The sequence below is a fragment of the Diprion similis genome, chromosome 1 (genome assembly GCF_021155765.1).
Source record: "Diprion similis isolate iyDipSimi1 chromosome 1, iyDipSimi1.1, whole genome shotgun sequence".
NCBI lineage: Eukaryota > Metazoa > Arthropoda > Insecta > Hymenoptera > Diprionidae > Diprion > Diprion similis.
The window spans coordinates 10537160-10552964 of NC_060105.1; the positions used below are offsets into that span (position 1 = coordinate 10537160).

The window sequence follows — 15805 nt, forward strand, 5'->3', positions numbered from 1 at the left end:
GGGTCGGGGGTGGACGAAAGGGGGAAGGGAAGGGGGCGGAAAAAAATATGAAAGAAGCAAAGACATTCGTCTGAATATCCGACGTTCACCTGTTAACGAAAATGGACTTCAAGATCGATAGAAGATACCAGATTGATAGATTGATACTCCATAAGCAACAACAGCCGTATTAAAAAACTTTAGTGATCCGGGGATCGCCTGTATACCGAGAAACCCGAAACCGTGGTTCACGCCTTGCGTTTCATGCCTGCCTGCAGTTGCGATTGTGTGAGGTAAGGTTTCTGTATAGATTTCTCATTTGGAAAGTGAAAGATTGAAGAGTGGGCGGCGGGGAACGAACCGAGTTATCGAAGAAGTTTGAAAACCTTATTGTGACCTTTTAGAAACTTATCACTTCGCTCCCGAACAGGAATCGGCACTGAGATATACGACTATCAACAACACTTGGCACGCTCGCGAAACGCGAGCTTCGATCTCATACTCGGGAAAACTAATTTTCTTCACCAAGTTACAACACCAGCACCACATGCGAACATTCTGTGGGTGCGGACGGGCATGAATGACATTGAAAAAGTGTCGATCTTCGTTTAAATGGAAGTTGAAATTTTTTTTTAAACGGCTACGTCGTTTCTTCCGCAAAATCAAACGTCGAAGTAATAATTCATCGTCGATTTTGTACAGGTTTTACAGCGAGTAAATTTTTTTATGTGTAAGTATGTGTATTGCAGAATCGATTATACGTCAAAGTAAATATATCGTGAATGTAGAACACACTTCGGTAGAATCGCACAACGGTCACACTACAGGGTGAAATTCACCCCGGTTCCAAAAAAGTTATACCCTGCTTCAACAATGAGTTCCAAAAATGTAAAAAAAAAAAAAAAAAAAAATTGATTGTCCAAATGTTGTAAAACGTTGGTAAAGTTAAGGTACTTAGAGACTTTACGAGGAGTTTGAAAAATTTGAAGAAAGTCTGAGGTGATATTCACCTGAAGTGATCAATTCGGGTTAACGATTGAGCTTGTTCATTTTAAGGGGGTATTCTGGTCTAGAAATTAAAAAAACCGGTTTTTTTTCTGCATATTTTCAAAGGTTAGACCTTTATGAATAAGCCTGTAAGAGAATTTTTGAAAATTCAAATTATTTTCGGAGTTACAGTTATTTTTGTGACGCGTCAACTCGTTTTTTTCGGAACTACTTTTTTCGATAAAGTTGACACGATATCTCAAGTTCTGATGAACCGATTTACTTGAAATTTTCCGGAAATGTTCTTTGTACATCCCTCTATGGTTAAAAGCACGGATTTAAAAACAAAAAAACTAGTGACTATATTTAAAAAATTCGGAAAGGTCAAAAAACAGGGGCAAAAGAAAACAAATTTCTTTCAAATCTTCGGTATTTCGTGAAAAAATCTTTTTTTCTCCCTTACCGCGCTCCAGACTATTGAGACGTCTTTACTAATAAAGAATTTCTTTAGATTTTTTATTTTGGAACACTACAAGAGTCAAAAACATGTCGACCAGGACGCACCTTTTTTTTTCTGTAGTCCCCACTTAACCACCCTGTAACTATTCGTATTTTTGATTATTTTTTTTTATTCAATGAATTTTTCTCGTATTCTTGAAACATCAATAAAAGTCTTGTAAGAAGATGAATGGTAAAAATGTTATGATGACTGTAAATGCCTTTGAATGATATTGTTCGTTGCCTTATTGCACAATTGGACAATTGTCAGACATAAATGTGTCGTGAATTTGGTTCGATCAGAGAAAAGAGTGACCTTACATGTTCATTCTGGCTGAAAGGAGTTTGATCGACGCTGTTCACACCGACCGTCTAGTCGACCAACTCTGGTGCACAATGGATCCAAGGTACATTGTTGTACACTTGAATTGTACATTAAATTGAGAACTAATCAAATCTACGTTTAATCAAAATCTGCATTCAAGTTTCGATCAATATCCCTGCTTCTTTCGTCAGTTGGATCATCGACTTTACCTGATTGATGTAAATTTTTCCCTCGTGTTGGTAGGTTCGAAGTATTTTTCCAGTCGAAGCCACGTAGACGTCAGAGTACAGTGTCAATCTATCGCTCGGCGAAACACCGTTAATTAAATACATCGAACGTGGTGAACGCACTGAAAGCAAATTGATATTGGTATGCCTCGAGATTTCACCGCTCCGAATGCTCGGTTATTCATGCGAACGATTCTATTTCCATTTTACCCTCAAATCGCTGGAATATTTTCAACTCTGTATTTGGATGCACGTTCGACGTTTGCAAATGTATCCGACAACTCACTTTGAACGAATGTACTTACCAATGCTTGTTCGTTCCAAAATCAAACTGGATGTGAAAAAAATTACACGCGGTGTGCAGCCTGATTTAAAATCTCTAAAAAAAAATCATCTTCGGTACAATCAAGTTAGATTTTTCGGCAATTTTCAAAATCTCGAATTTCCCGAAATCAGTTCATACATGGTAAGTATGAAAAATGTGAGTAAATCGGTGTGAATTTATCGCGTCGCAAATACGTCAGAATCACTCGCTAATTAAAAAATCATACCGTAGCTTATTCGGAATTGATAAAAGCGCAGTAAATAACGGTATATTTGTCTTTAGAGTAATAAAAGAGAGTTTATGGAATGGAAAAAGGAGACGAAAGGAAAGGAAAGGAAAGGAAATAAAAGGAGTGATTTGCGATCCGCGAAGATAGCAAGAAGCCGTTAAATACCCTCGTTTCGCGGCTACCAAAATAAATGATTGCTGAAAATAAAAGAGAGAAGATTTCGCATCGGGTGCATTAATACCGCACGCATATTGCATACATGCCAATAGATAAAACAAAGTCGGCCGATGGCTAATGGGTAATAAATATCCGCCCAAAACTCCTCGAGACGTTAAACGTCCCCCTTCGAAATATTTTCGGCACATGCTCTTGGCAAAAATACGGCTTGACCGGAGGATTCGCTTCGAAGAATTGCGATAAAATACATTCTAGTTTATATATGATAATAATTGTCCGCCTTATAAGCGCGCAACCGAATTGTTGTTGCGACAACTTGTGCACTTTTCTGCGGGCGAAATTTTGTCCGCCCCTGTAATTTCGGAAAACTTTTTTCCCTGGCTTAGTTGTGTATCGGCTCGCTTTTAAACTTACTCACCTGCTTTTCACACCGAAAGAAACAAACTCCGGCTATTTATCAGGGAATTTCATCACAGAGGTTAACTCGCTAATTCCTTCGGAACTCCTTCCTTCCGCAACCCCGATACGCGATTCTGGATTCCAGCCAACATTTTCCCCGCGCATTTGCAAGACGTACGGTAACATAAAACTCAAGATTTACAGCTTCGCTCGCTCGCTCGCTCGGTGGTCACAATCGCTTCTCTCCGCCTTCTTTTTCATCCACCAAATGAACCCGTGTGCCTTTGATATTTTGATATATCGACCTCGATCGATCCGCTTTTTATTTTCTCTCCCCTTCTACATTGAACATCTTTTTTAATTACTTTTTACCCGAGTTCAAACACCCCGGTCATCGTGTAATAATAATTATGTGATACTCGGGTATAAATCGAAAAATTATTACCCGATTAGATGTTCCCTCGTATTTATCGCTATTCGGGCATAAAATTTATGGATAATTATTAACCGCGAGTCGTCCTTGCGTTGGGTAGAAAAATTTCTTCGACGTCGATATGTTCGACTTACGCATATCTCTGAGATAGAATTTTATTTTTATTTTTTCTTACAGATTAAAACAGTAATTAAAACTTGCAGTGAAATAGTGCAATAAAATTGATTTTTACTAATTTTTATTATTACTATTATTGTATTTGTTTCAATACAGTTCTTCACTCGTCCTGCATGTATGAATTGCTTGCGAAGATTCACGCAACATGCTGATTTACAAATCTGTAATCATAAATAATTTTGGAGTTGCTGCTGCAATTTGATACAAAATTTTCCAACTACGATCGTCATCGGCCCATTAGCTCAGTTGGTTAGAGCGTCGTGCTAATAACGCGAAGGTCGCGGGTTCGATCCCCTCATGGGCCAGAAATAATTTTTAACTTTTACTGTACAAACACTTTAAATATCGCACAGTTTTCGGCAAAAAAGAAAATCGGAATCGAGTTTTCCTTCGATCTCAATTTTATCAGTGCAACCGATTATTCTCGCTGCCTGCCTCGTTTCAGTTCATCAGTCATACTTAAAGTATCTCGTATTTTCATCGAGAATAGAAACCAAGAAATTTAAGCAAGTATTCAAAATAACAAAAAGCACCGAATTTATACATTAAAAACTTCTACAATCGGTTTGCAAAAAATGAGGAGCAAAAAATATCTTCGATCCTGCCAGGATTCGAACCTGGAATCTTCTGATCCGTAGTCAGACGCGTTATCCGTTGCGCCACAGGACCCTTAAATCTCTGCCAGAGTAGGTAACTTTCGTAGAAAATAGCTCTCGGCGAGCACGTTGCCAAACCACGTGGTCAAACGCAAGCACAGTCAACGGTGCTTTGCCGGAGCTCGATTTAAGCCGCTGAAAGTCCGGGGATCCATGTTCTATTAGCCATTGACCCTTGATGAGATGATGGAAATGGTCAGCTGCAGCTCTTCGTTTGATTATTCGCGTTCGAAAATACTAAATGGTAACAGCGGAGTTCTGACTTATCGATCGATTTACTAAAAAAAGCATCATTGATGTTTAATCATTTGCTTAAACTGTTTAGTTTACGAAAACTTGTTCTTCGCTGATTTCGAACTTTGGATAAACTTGGCGGCACGGAAAATATGTTTCCAATTGAATACGAAATGGAGTTTTGTGTTTTATTCTCAATTCGAGATCAGTTTTGAGGTTAGGTTGGGTTATTATATTAATTATATAACGCTGGAATACATTTATTTGAACATATTGTTGTTGTTGTTGTTTTTTTTTTTTTTTTTTTCTGTTAGTACGAAACATCTTGTCAAAGATCTTTAAACATTTTCTTCTTCGTCCATCTTCGAGAATCAATTAAACGATGAATATATTGTTCGGAACTGATTTTCACAATTTAATTTTCATTCATTACATCTTTGGTAAAAAAAAAAAAAAAAAAAAAAACCAAAATCAAATGTAGATGCCAGATGTTACGATTTACGAAGAGCTCGCGGTGTTCGCGCGACGAGAGACGATTTGGGTTTTGAAAAGTGTAATAATAACTACTGGCAACGTCGTTTCTCAAAATAACTAAGGGTTTTATGCAACACTTGTCGAAATATTGATAAGTTTTTCTTATTTTTTTTCTTCAACTTAATATATTACACAAACTATTAATTTTTCTTTTTTTTTCTGTGCGAATGTTTCGTATAAATTCTCTTAACTTCCGTAGCGCTTTTTTATTTTTCGTAAGTAATGAAAGCATCAAATTCGTTAGAATAATACGTGATTAGGAGCAACGAAAAGGAGTTTAAGCCTCGTTACTTTGCTTGATTTTCAATTTGAAAGATGCTTTCTACTTTGTACAAAATCCTATCTAATCTATCTTCACGTTTTCATTAGTTCATTTCTTCCGAATGCTGGCTGAGCCATTTTTTTTTTTTTTTGTTTTTCTTTTTCTATACTTTGTAAATCAGAGAAGAATATTTTAAAAGTTGATTAAAAGTGCAGTAAGGAGGAAAGCTTCTATTGATGGCTAGCTCTGGCTTTCGAGTTGAGTACGTATCGCTTAATGTAGTCTTTTCGAAAGTTTTCACTTCACCGTGATTTTTATTATTCCTAGCGATGCGATTATTTATTTGCATATATTGCGTGCAGCTTGTATACCCGATGATGCATTGCGGGAGAAAAAAGAAATTGGAAAAATCTTCACCTACGCTGCAGCGTTTTGCTTCTATTGAAATATCCATTGAAACGGATGGCGCAGAATACTGCCACGTAATTACGGCTCTGCCGCGGCTGGCGGTAAGCATTTTATGGCTAAATTGACGGCATTAACGAAAATGGTTGGATCCATTAAGCCGTCGAATGGAAATTAAGAGTCGTTTTACCCCGCTCCCCCGTTCACCCATAACCATTTTCTACCCTTGATCGACGTCTCCCGACTGCCAAAGTTCTGTAATACTCGCCTTTTCACTTTTCGATAATCGTCGAAATATTTCTAATCATTGGAGCAATTTCAACACTCAGGTGTTATTAATTTTCCAACTTTCAATCGACTTTTGTCAAGGACGAAGATTCAAAATTTTCATGTTTTCTCTTAGTATTATCGGGAAATATTTCGTCAGGAATCAGAATTGCGAAACAGGATGAACTTTCTTCGAACACACTTGCAGAAATCTCTTTTACTGGCAGAAATAATGCTGACAATGCATGGCAACAGTTTATCAGCTTGTACTCTAAGGTCTAGACGCATTATTCTCAAGTGACTGCGTGTAGCAAGTACTCGCAGGTACTTATCTCGGTACTTATACTCTGATGCGTCTGAAAAGCTTCACAGAGAATTTTGATGCAGCGGGGTTGAAGTTCCGAATTTTAAAAGTTCGGAAAGCACCTAATTACGAATTATTTGATGGTGAAAATTGAAGTAAAGAAGACTAAATTTTAGGAAACAATAAAGTTTCGAAATTCTAGATTCCAAAAAGTAAAGTTTCGATGGAGTAAAATTTCGAAAATTGAAATATACTCACACAGCGTAGTTTACTCAACGATTCGGTGGAAAAAATGAGAAAAACCCGAAAATCAGAATGACCAGGTTTCAAAACGTTGAAGTATCAAAAATCCAAGACAAACGAAGATCAGAGTGGTGAAATTTTTCACCAAGACAGAAATTCACAGAACTGAAAATTTTCGGTCATTCGGAATTTATTTAAGTAATAAAAATTGAAGCTAATTTTTGTCAGGTGTGCAAACTCGTCAGATAAAAATTATTCGACATGAATAATGTATGATTATAGCGTGTGAAAATTGCAACGATAGCCAATATTTTAGAACTGCAGGTTTCGTGAGTTGAAAATCAATAACTTTTCGTTGATTTTATTACGAGATAGTCGTATATTGAACATTTATCAAATTATTATCATATCAGAAAATTATGATAACGTTTTTTTTTTTTTTTAACCAATAAAAACAAATATAATAAGTAAGAAATCAGCCATCGTAAAATGAAATCGAAGGTATCTGCAAGATTTTTAAAAATTATTTTGAAGGGATTAGATATGAAAAATTGATTTTCAAGCTTTTATTTGTATTTAAGTATCTTATTTTTTTGTTGAATCTAAGAAATAATAAATATACAATTCACGAATACGATGATTTGGTGAATAAATACTCAAAGTCTGACTATCTATTATTCGATTATTAATCGAATTGACAATGAATATTGATTTTCAATTCACCAACCCCCTCGAGCGTAGAAATTTTTCCAGCCTTTGATAAATCTCATTTCTACGTATTCGTGAGCGGCTTGACTGATGGTTCGCATTTCGCCTCGTCGTCCCTCATCAACCCTGCGTTCATTCTAAGGATTCTGGCAAAGTGGCACATATATTAGTGTTGACTTGATTACTTTGCGAAGTAATAAATCTAACGATTCGTATGAAAATTCTATGGGATATATAGAGGACGAATGAATATTAACAAAGCAAAATAAGTATCAAAATAAAAGTAGGAAAGAAAGAACATTGCCATTGAAATTATAACTTGAGACATTTGACCGTTTCTCTAAAAAAAATATTACGCTTCGTTGCGTCGAGTTCAGCTTTGAGATTAACGATGCTAGTATTAAATTCATAAGTGTGAATCAATTTTTCAGCAAATTCAGAGAAAAAAGTGCCTCTAGAATGCCGCTGTGTGTTCCAAAATTGTCAAATCAGAAATTTAATTCTCACCTCATGTGGGCGCCGTGGCTTAGTTGGTTAAAGCGCCTGTCTAGTAAACAGGAGATCGGGGGTTCGAATCCCCCCGGAGCCTCGTGGAAGTTGTTCCATTTTTTTCTGCATTTTTTCCCTCACCGAACAGACAACAGTCAGAATAATAATTTTTACTTATCAATTTTATTTTGCTCGTCATCATGAAATCGAAAATTTCTTTAGTCACTCGAATAGCAAGGGATAATTTTCTTCACTGTAGGTTTTTTCTCAATATATGTAGTTACTCGATGTGCTGTACAAATCTGATTCTAGCCAAAAAAAAAAAAAAAAAAAAAAATGTTTACAGAAAATTTATCCGCTAGTCGCAAAATAAAAATCCGTGGAGTTGTAAAATTATTCAAGAATGAAATTCGAATGTTTATTTGAGCGTAGTATACACAAAAAAAAAAAAAAAAAAAAACACATCGCAATGTGCAATGTTGAAGAAAACTGAAATAGGTATAGCAAACTGGTAAAAATGTTTCAAGTGCATAAAGAAATCGTGAGACTGCGACATTCGTGAAATAAAATGCATTGAATTTTTCCGCTGCACTTACTCAAGTTTGCGATGGAAAATTTCCACACCCACGTTCTGTAACACCATTAAACTTTTACGATTCAAGTTTCTTTCCGGCGGTACGGTGGCTGTTGCCGCTACAACGACTCTTTCGGTTCGACGGTGCGGGAAAATACAAGAGACCGCAAGGCAAATGGCAAATAAAAATCTCCTCTGTGGTCGAGGTGGAGGGCCTGGATCACCACGTACTGGGTGTACCGGAAGGTTACGGTCTCACTCGCGTCCTACGCTGAGAGTAAACGGTGAAACTTAGCAGGCTGAGTGGCCAACTACACGGACAGAATAAACGAGCAGATTCTACTCAAAACTCTAGTAAGAGAGGAACACGTGAGGTTTTTCGGCGAATATCCCTTTCCATGGGAAAAAAGTCCGTGTCCTTTTACAACTTCGAATGATTTTTGTTACTTTGTATAATCCCAAAAACCCTCAAGTAACAATTAAGTTTCGGCCAGAATCATCGAATTTTGATAGTTTTTTGATTTTACATCCACCATAATGGATCCATCATTTTGGATTTAGAAGTTATCAAATTCTCACTTTAGACTCGTTATTGGTGTCCCCAAAAACACCTGAGTAACAAAATTCAGAGTTTATTATCTGAAAACAGTTAAAACCACTGTATACAGACTACGATCTGCTAGATTTATGGTTAAAAATGTAGTTGACACGGGTGTTGATCACTACATCAATGATTTCGGGTCTGGTTGACCTGAAGATATTGGCTTTATCTATATAAGCTCCAGAAGCTTCGTTTGACATCTGAAGCTTGTGGTAGTCAACCTGCATCAACGGATTCTTCTGGGTTTATTTAGTCAGTGAGTTATTCCTAGCAGACAACAAACTTCATTTTCATTTTTCACAGATTTCAGCCAACCATGTGCTTTGCGTTTAGCAATCAGACATTTGACTGACTCGCTAAAATAATTTTATCCGATTCTTTGTTTTATCTTTGAACGATTGATGAAATAAAGCAAATCAGAGAAAACAACTAAAGGTATTTATCTAGGTACTTGCGAACATGTGTAAAATGTTTTTTATCGTGTTTCTTGTATATCCCGAGTACTCGTAGGTCTGCTGAGCCCTTCATCGTTAGTGGCAGGACTATATCCGATCCTCAGAAGAGGTGAAATCCTTAATATCTCAATTCGCACGTGCCCCTAAACGTCGGAGTCGTTTACTCACGTTAGGAAGAGAAGAAGAAGCCACCACTCTGAGCTTCCGGTTGTGTACTATAAGAGATTGTGTATAAGGTACCCATAATATCGCACATCCTGAGAAGCATCGCGTCGTCGTTGGCGCCGCGTGTGGCAAAAAAAGTTAAGAAAACCGACATTCGGGGTGAAATTTCACCTCAATCTCTCTTATCGGTGTAAGTGGTTCAGGGTGGCTTCAGGCAGTCCGTGTACAACGTCTGACATCGCGACTCGCTTCGTCCAGGCAGTGCATCATCCTGATTGAAGATATCACGGGGCAGGCGTAAAGGAGGAACGCCACAGCGCCAGAACTCCATGAATACATTAAAAAAACGATCTCTTCGCGCCAAAATCCATTCCTCAAAAATGGAACCGACCATCCCTTTCCCCAATGCTGGCTGTTCGATTCGACTTACGTACTTGTGCACCCTTCAAGCCATCATTCACGGTACGTCGTTGGTATTGTGCTGCACTCACAATCGTCACCTGGCAGGAATTTGCATTGGAACGTACTTGAGCCGCGTTTGTACATACATACACGTTGGTACTCCTTGTAACCGGCACTGAATACGTCCAGCACAATACCCTCGGCTTCTGTCTGTCAGTCTCGGTTGATCCTTTGGAAACTATGGATGAGGGGCGGAATTAGAAGGCGCGATTTCACTGTGTGCAGCCCATTTAACTCAAGCGGACTTGGAAATGTCAGAGAAATCGGAATCGGACCCTACGATTAACAAGGAAGAAAATAGACGTCACGAAACATCCAGGAGAAATTTATTGTTTTCCAATGACTTAGGATGACTTTTGAAAAATATCGTTATGATTCGTTCGGTATATGATTTACACATAATTTCTCGAGTATTTATGCGAGTAGGTGACAAAGCTACGTGGTCTGTACAGCAACAAAAACACCAACAACGACAACAAGAGTCTGATATATGTAACGTATATACGCGGTGGTGTTTTATTAAGTAAACTTTTATTTCCGAATTTGTCATAAAGTTGGGGTATAAATATCACCTTTGTCCCTCGAAAGCTATAGAGGCCCCTTTTGAGCACGGTGGTAATATTTTTCGTTCCTTATTTGTTAAGAGTCGAGATTTTTTCTCCGCGTTGCTCGCTGCTCTCAAGGCATAAGGTACACACCAAGTGAATCGTGACCATATTTCAACCAGCGAATGGTACTCGCGCGACCGTCCTGTGACCCACTGGTTATTGTTAGCAAACCGACCTTATTAAGGCGCGATCAAGCCCTGCGGACTACCATAAAGGAGCACATCCATCTTCGCCCTTCGGCATTCAACGCCGTTTCCCATCATTTGTTGGGGAAAGGAAATGAATCAACGTCCAAGGACGCGTTTTATCCATCCTGATTTATCGAGTCTTTGATCTTCTCGGTTATGTCATACAAACTTCAGCTTGGACTGCCTCGAACAGCATTCGAGCCAAGCCCAGATTGACCCTTTCTCGACTAATATGCTTCGCAACTATTCGCGGTAGCTTATAACGATCAAACTTCTTCCGGTATTCGACCTCTCAGCTAGAAATTTAATCCGTCCTTGAATGGTAAGACGGAAGGGAATGTCGATATCGCTTGGAACACTGGGTTATCGAATCATTGATTCCGTGACTCATGACTCTAAGCTAAGGAAAACCTCGCTTTTGAAGTTTTTTAACGCAGTATAATCGTAATTGAGAGTTCTCACCGCACCCTAACGGCGGTGAATCCAACGTCGCAAAAGGATGCAAGTCGGTTGTGAATCATCGGGATGGTCTCCAAGCTGGTTGGTGTTCGCTCCCGACCCGACTGACCGCTAAATGCGCTCGCCGTTACAAATAATCCAAGCGTTGAATCGGAATATCGAACCTCTCGTTTTTCCAACATTTTAACTGTGCAGTAGATACTCGTTTATACGACGACACGGACATCGGTCAAGGACGTGGAACGTGACTTCCGATTCTCGTTGTCTCTTTTTAATCCAACTCAACAAAGAATGCTTCGATTTTTCTTACGTTGACGAGAAAAACCAAATTTGGAAGTTTTCTTTTTTTTTTTCGGCTCTTTTTCTTACAGATCCTTGGATCTTGGAAATCTGAGTATGAAAACTACGTAAAGAATTAAGGAACAATGAATCGATTAGCTCGAAATCTTTGATACCCATTTCGTAATAGTAGTCGATTTATGGATTTTGAATTAAAAACTATTTTGGCAAATAAATTCAAGCAACTTTTTCTCTTCGAATACTTGGAAGATAAAAAATACGTTATACATAACAGAAAAGGTTATTGTTTGAGGTACTCGGTGCTATGGAAAACGTTTTCAATATATAAAACTACGATAAACTTATAAACTTGAACTTCCAGAACATTATCTTTATTTTGTTTGAACAAAATTATTATCTTAACACCGAATATCAGTATGTAAACGAATTTTTTTTGCCAGTACGCATAGCGCATAACTTGTAGTCTTATTTAAACCTACGTTAAAGTAAATTAAGACGAAAATATAATAGGCAGAATACCGAGACAGTGGTAAATTGACGTTACGAAACGAAATTGAAACCTACCAGCTGAGCAAACTCCACCTCCCTGATATCGGATTTATTTATAGACGCTTTTCTGTACTAGGCGAATGAGTTCCCATCATAACCATAACCGTAACGAAGAGAGAAGAACCAAAGGAAACACTCGTCGACGTTATTAACCCTGCATGTAGCCCATTTTCTTCGATTATAATCTTCACTTGGCAAATCTCTTTCTCCAATTCGTGTACAAACGCAGATAGCGTATCGGCGTAGTACAGGAAGATCGTATCGTCTAATCGCCACGCCTAGATGTCATGATATCATGTCAAGACTGTCAGCCTGTGGCCAATCAGTAATCATTTTTGGCCCAACCTTCGGCAATCAGATATACCCGCAGTATCGGGCACAAGTATAATAAGTAAAACGCGGAATGTGAGTAACGAGGAAATTCCAATTAACGTTTCTGTGTAATTAATACGTCAGAGAACATCTTTTTCCTCTTTTCTTGGTACATTCTTCTCGGGGAAGAAGAAAAATCATGCGTAAATCTATTGCAGAATGTGTGTGCAGATAACTATACATCTGCTGCCATCGGCGTTAATCGGCCATATTGTGAAAAACTTGTTAGCCAAGAATCGTAGTGAAGATAATTATACCGTCAAAGAATTTCCGGTTTGCCATTTTTTTTTTTTTTTTTATCCAACAACACGACACACGATCAACTGACTTTCCATTTCCAACTCGATAAGCTTCGCGCGACGAGTATTTTTTTTTTTTTAATTTCTTTATTTTTTATTTTTTTGTGGACAGCTTGAAGAATTAATTCATTGTCATCGTTCGAGGCTGTAATTTCATTTTCCCTTCATTTTAATGTCTTCGAAAATTCTGCTAGTTTCAAGCCTTTTATAGCTTGTACAGTTTCGCAGAAACACATTTATCATTTTCAAACTTTGAATAAACTCATTTTTACCTTTGGATTTTTAAAATATTCTTATCGCAGGAGATAATTAAATTTGACGTGTTTTGACCGTAGGAAAGTCTGAACTCTGAAAATCTGTAAGAAAAAAAAAACACTTCTCGCACAAAAACAAACCTAGTTTTTTCAAATTTTTCCCAACTTTAATTTCAAACTTCATATTTTGATCTGAAAGTGCTGAGTTTTTCACATTAAAATTGCGTATAAGTTTTACTCTGATGAATGATGAGAATTAATGAACATTGAAGAAAAAAAGTACTTTGTAAAAAAATTGGTGTTGCTTACGATTGTCGAAGGTTTGGATCGAAACGAATTTCATGATCGAAAACATCAGACTTTCCTCCATAAGAAACATCTTTTATCGCGATCAATATTGCGAAAAAAAGCGTGATTTTTTTTTTCCGTCGTAGCTCGATGAACTCCGACAAGCGAATGTACATTAAGTGTGATATGAAAGTGGAAAAAGTCACGTTTGACATACGCGCAGACGCGAGCCGTCCGTTAATTCTTTATCCGGAAGTTGGGGCGTAGGAATTTATTATATAAGTACGCCCCCAAGTCCCTTTTCGGTACGTGGGAAGTTAAATTTTGAGGACAAAAGAAACGATTCATTCTCATGAGAGCGAGCTCATCCGTAGGTAATGAAAATGATTTAAGGCCAGTGCACCGTTATTGTTTCGCTATTCTATGCTGTGTATTATATGTGTGAATATATATGTATATATGGGGAGAAAAATACGGACAAAGCGTTTCGTGAAGGGAAATATTTCTAATATCGCTCATTTTTTATTTTTTTTTATAAGAAACAGAAGAGGAACTAACGAGAAACAGGTTTCCTTGTAATTTCCTTAAATGTGCTTTGCTACGTACAGGGTAAAGTTTTGTTTTTTTTTCAGATTTTACTAGCTGAATATAAAAACGTCCTACGCGTTTTGAGTAGAAAAACAATTTGCTTAGATTTTTAGAGATGAATGCGGATAGTGCTAACAGGAAAATTGATTTATTGATTGATAAATTATGCCTTGGAAAAACCTTGGGGAAAATATTAATACAGGAAAAATAACTGAAAATGATGCTCCAAAGTAGAAAATTATGCATGCACGTATGTAATAGGGTGTTTCACAAATAAATATTTTACGATTTTCCACCGTGGTACGGGCTAAAAGTTTTCTTCTGATCGTAAGAAAGATTCTGTAAAAATTTGAGCGATCTACTTTATGTCGAACATCGCGCTCATTTGATTTTCCACTTTTTTTAAAACATTTTTTTCGAATTTCTATATAATGTAAACCGGGAATCTTATTCTCATAAATTAAAAATTCATATATTCAATTATTTCTATTTTATGAGATTGAATTAATAATGAAAAGACCGTCAGATACACGTTTCAAACAACAATTGTAGACTTGATATTAAAAATGTGGATCATCTTAACGACGTAAATTAATATTACGATCGATGTAAGCAATGAACAAAAAATTTATTTATGATTCTTCGTAAATTTAAAAATAAATGTGTAAAAGTAAAAATTAAGAATCAACTGAGCGAGATCTCCCGCGTAACGTGGAACGCTCATTTTTTGCCAGAACCCTACTTTTAACCTAAACAAACCTTTTCCAAGGTGCGATGGTAGGCAATCGCTCCAAGCTTATATATATATAAGCGATAAAATTTAAGTAAGCTAGGATTGCACACATCAGAAACTCAAATAAAACCTAATAATTATTACGATAGTGAACATAATTAACATTGCATAGTTATATACGTTATTTCATACGAGAAGGTACGTCATGCGTTAACCAAATGGGGCTTGAACCTTACTAATAAATTGTCAAGTAGTATTGATCGGAGATTAATCGGATTACAGGTCGATAGGGAGAAAGAGAGTGAGAGAGAGAGACAGACGGATGATAGCATTCACCTGTTATGTCTTGAAAAAAATAAGAAACTTAAGCTCAAGCTTAAACTTAAACTTGATACAGGCGAGAGAAAAATGGGGAATCCTTACTGTAGGCAGCGGCGTGTCACCAAACCAATAACGCAGGAGTAATCACAATTTAATGACTCAATAACGCCGCTTCTCGCTCTGGGCATCTGTCTCGCCATGAAACCCCGAAGATTATTCCCAGGGTTTCGGGATCGCTCGATAAATTCAGTTTTTTGGGAGGGTTTTCCTATTTCACTAAAAGTACCCTAAAGCACTCTGAAACTGAAGGTTTCCCCCAAGTGTACCCTAAAGCAGTTAATTTCCCCCTGAAATCTCTCTTTTTTTCCCAATTTATTTTATTCATTTATTAATTTTTTTTCTCGTAAACTAAAACGTACTGCAGAAATAAATTTTATACTTAGAACTTGACATGTGAACAAAATTTTTGTGTTTTTTTTTTCTCACTCTACGAGTGTTTAGCTATATATTTTCTACCGACTACAGAAATGAGATTTTCAGTTAAAATATTTTTTCGATTTCATCCCTCTTTGAATCGAATTAATCACGAAGCTAAAGCTAGCAGCCAAACGTGTGAAACTTTTTGGAAATGATAAAATGAAGTCCGGTTTTATCCTTATAATTCTATAAAAATATCGGGGGTTCAAGTATTGGGCATTTCACGAAATTTCAACTTTCGATTTCACGACCTC

The 15805-nt window shown here is 37.2% G+C and overlaps 1 protein-coding gene and 3 non-coding genes across 4 annotated transcripts in view; 3 read left to right on the plus strand and 1 right to left on the minus strand.

The window, feature by feature from the left end:
• LOC124405358 (mannosyl-oligosaccharide 1,2-alpha-mannosidase IA) overlaps window positions 1–15805 on the plus strand; it is a 251366-nt gene that overhangs the window by 94270 nt on the left and 141291 nt on the right. The window lies entirely within an intron of this gene.
• On the plus strand, window positions 3988–4061 carry Trnai-aau. The gene has a single exon. It is a non-coding gene; the product is annotated as a tRNA-Ile (tRNA).
• Window positions 4353–4425, minus strand: Trnar-acg. The gene has a single exon. It is a non-coding gene; the product is annotated as a tRNA-Arg (tRNA).
• Trnat-agu lies at window positions 7885–7958 on the plus strand. Its single transcript has one exon. It is a non-coding gene; the product is annotated as a tRNA-Thr (tRNA).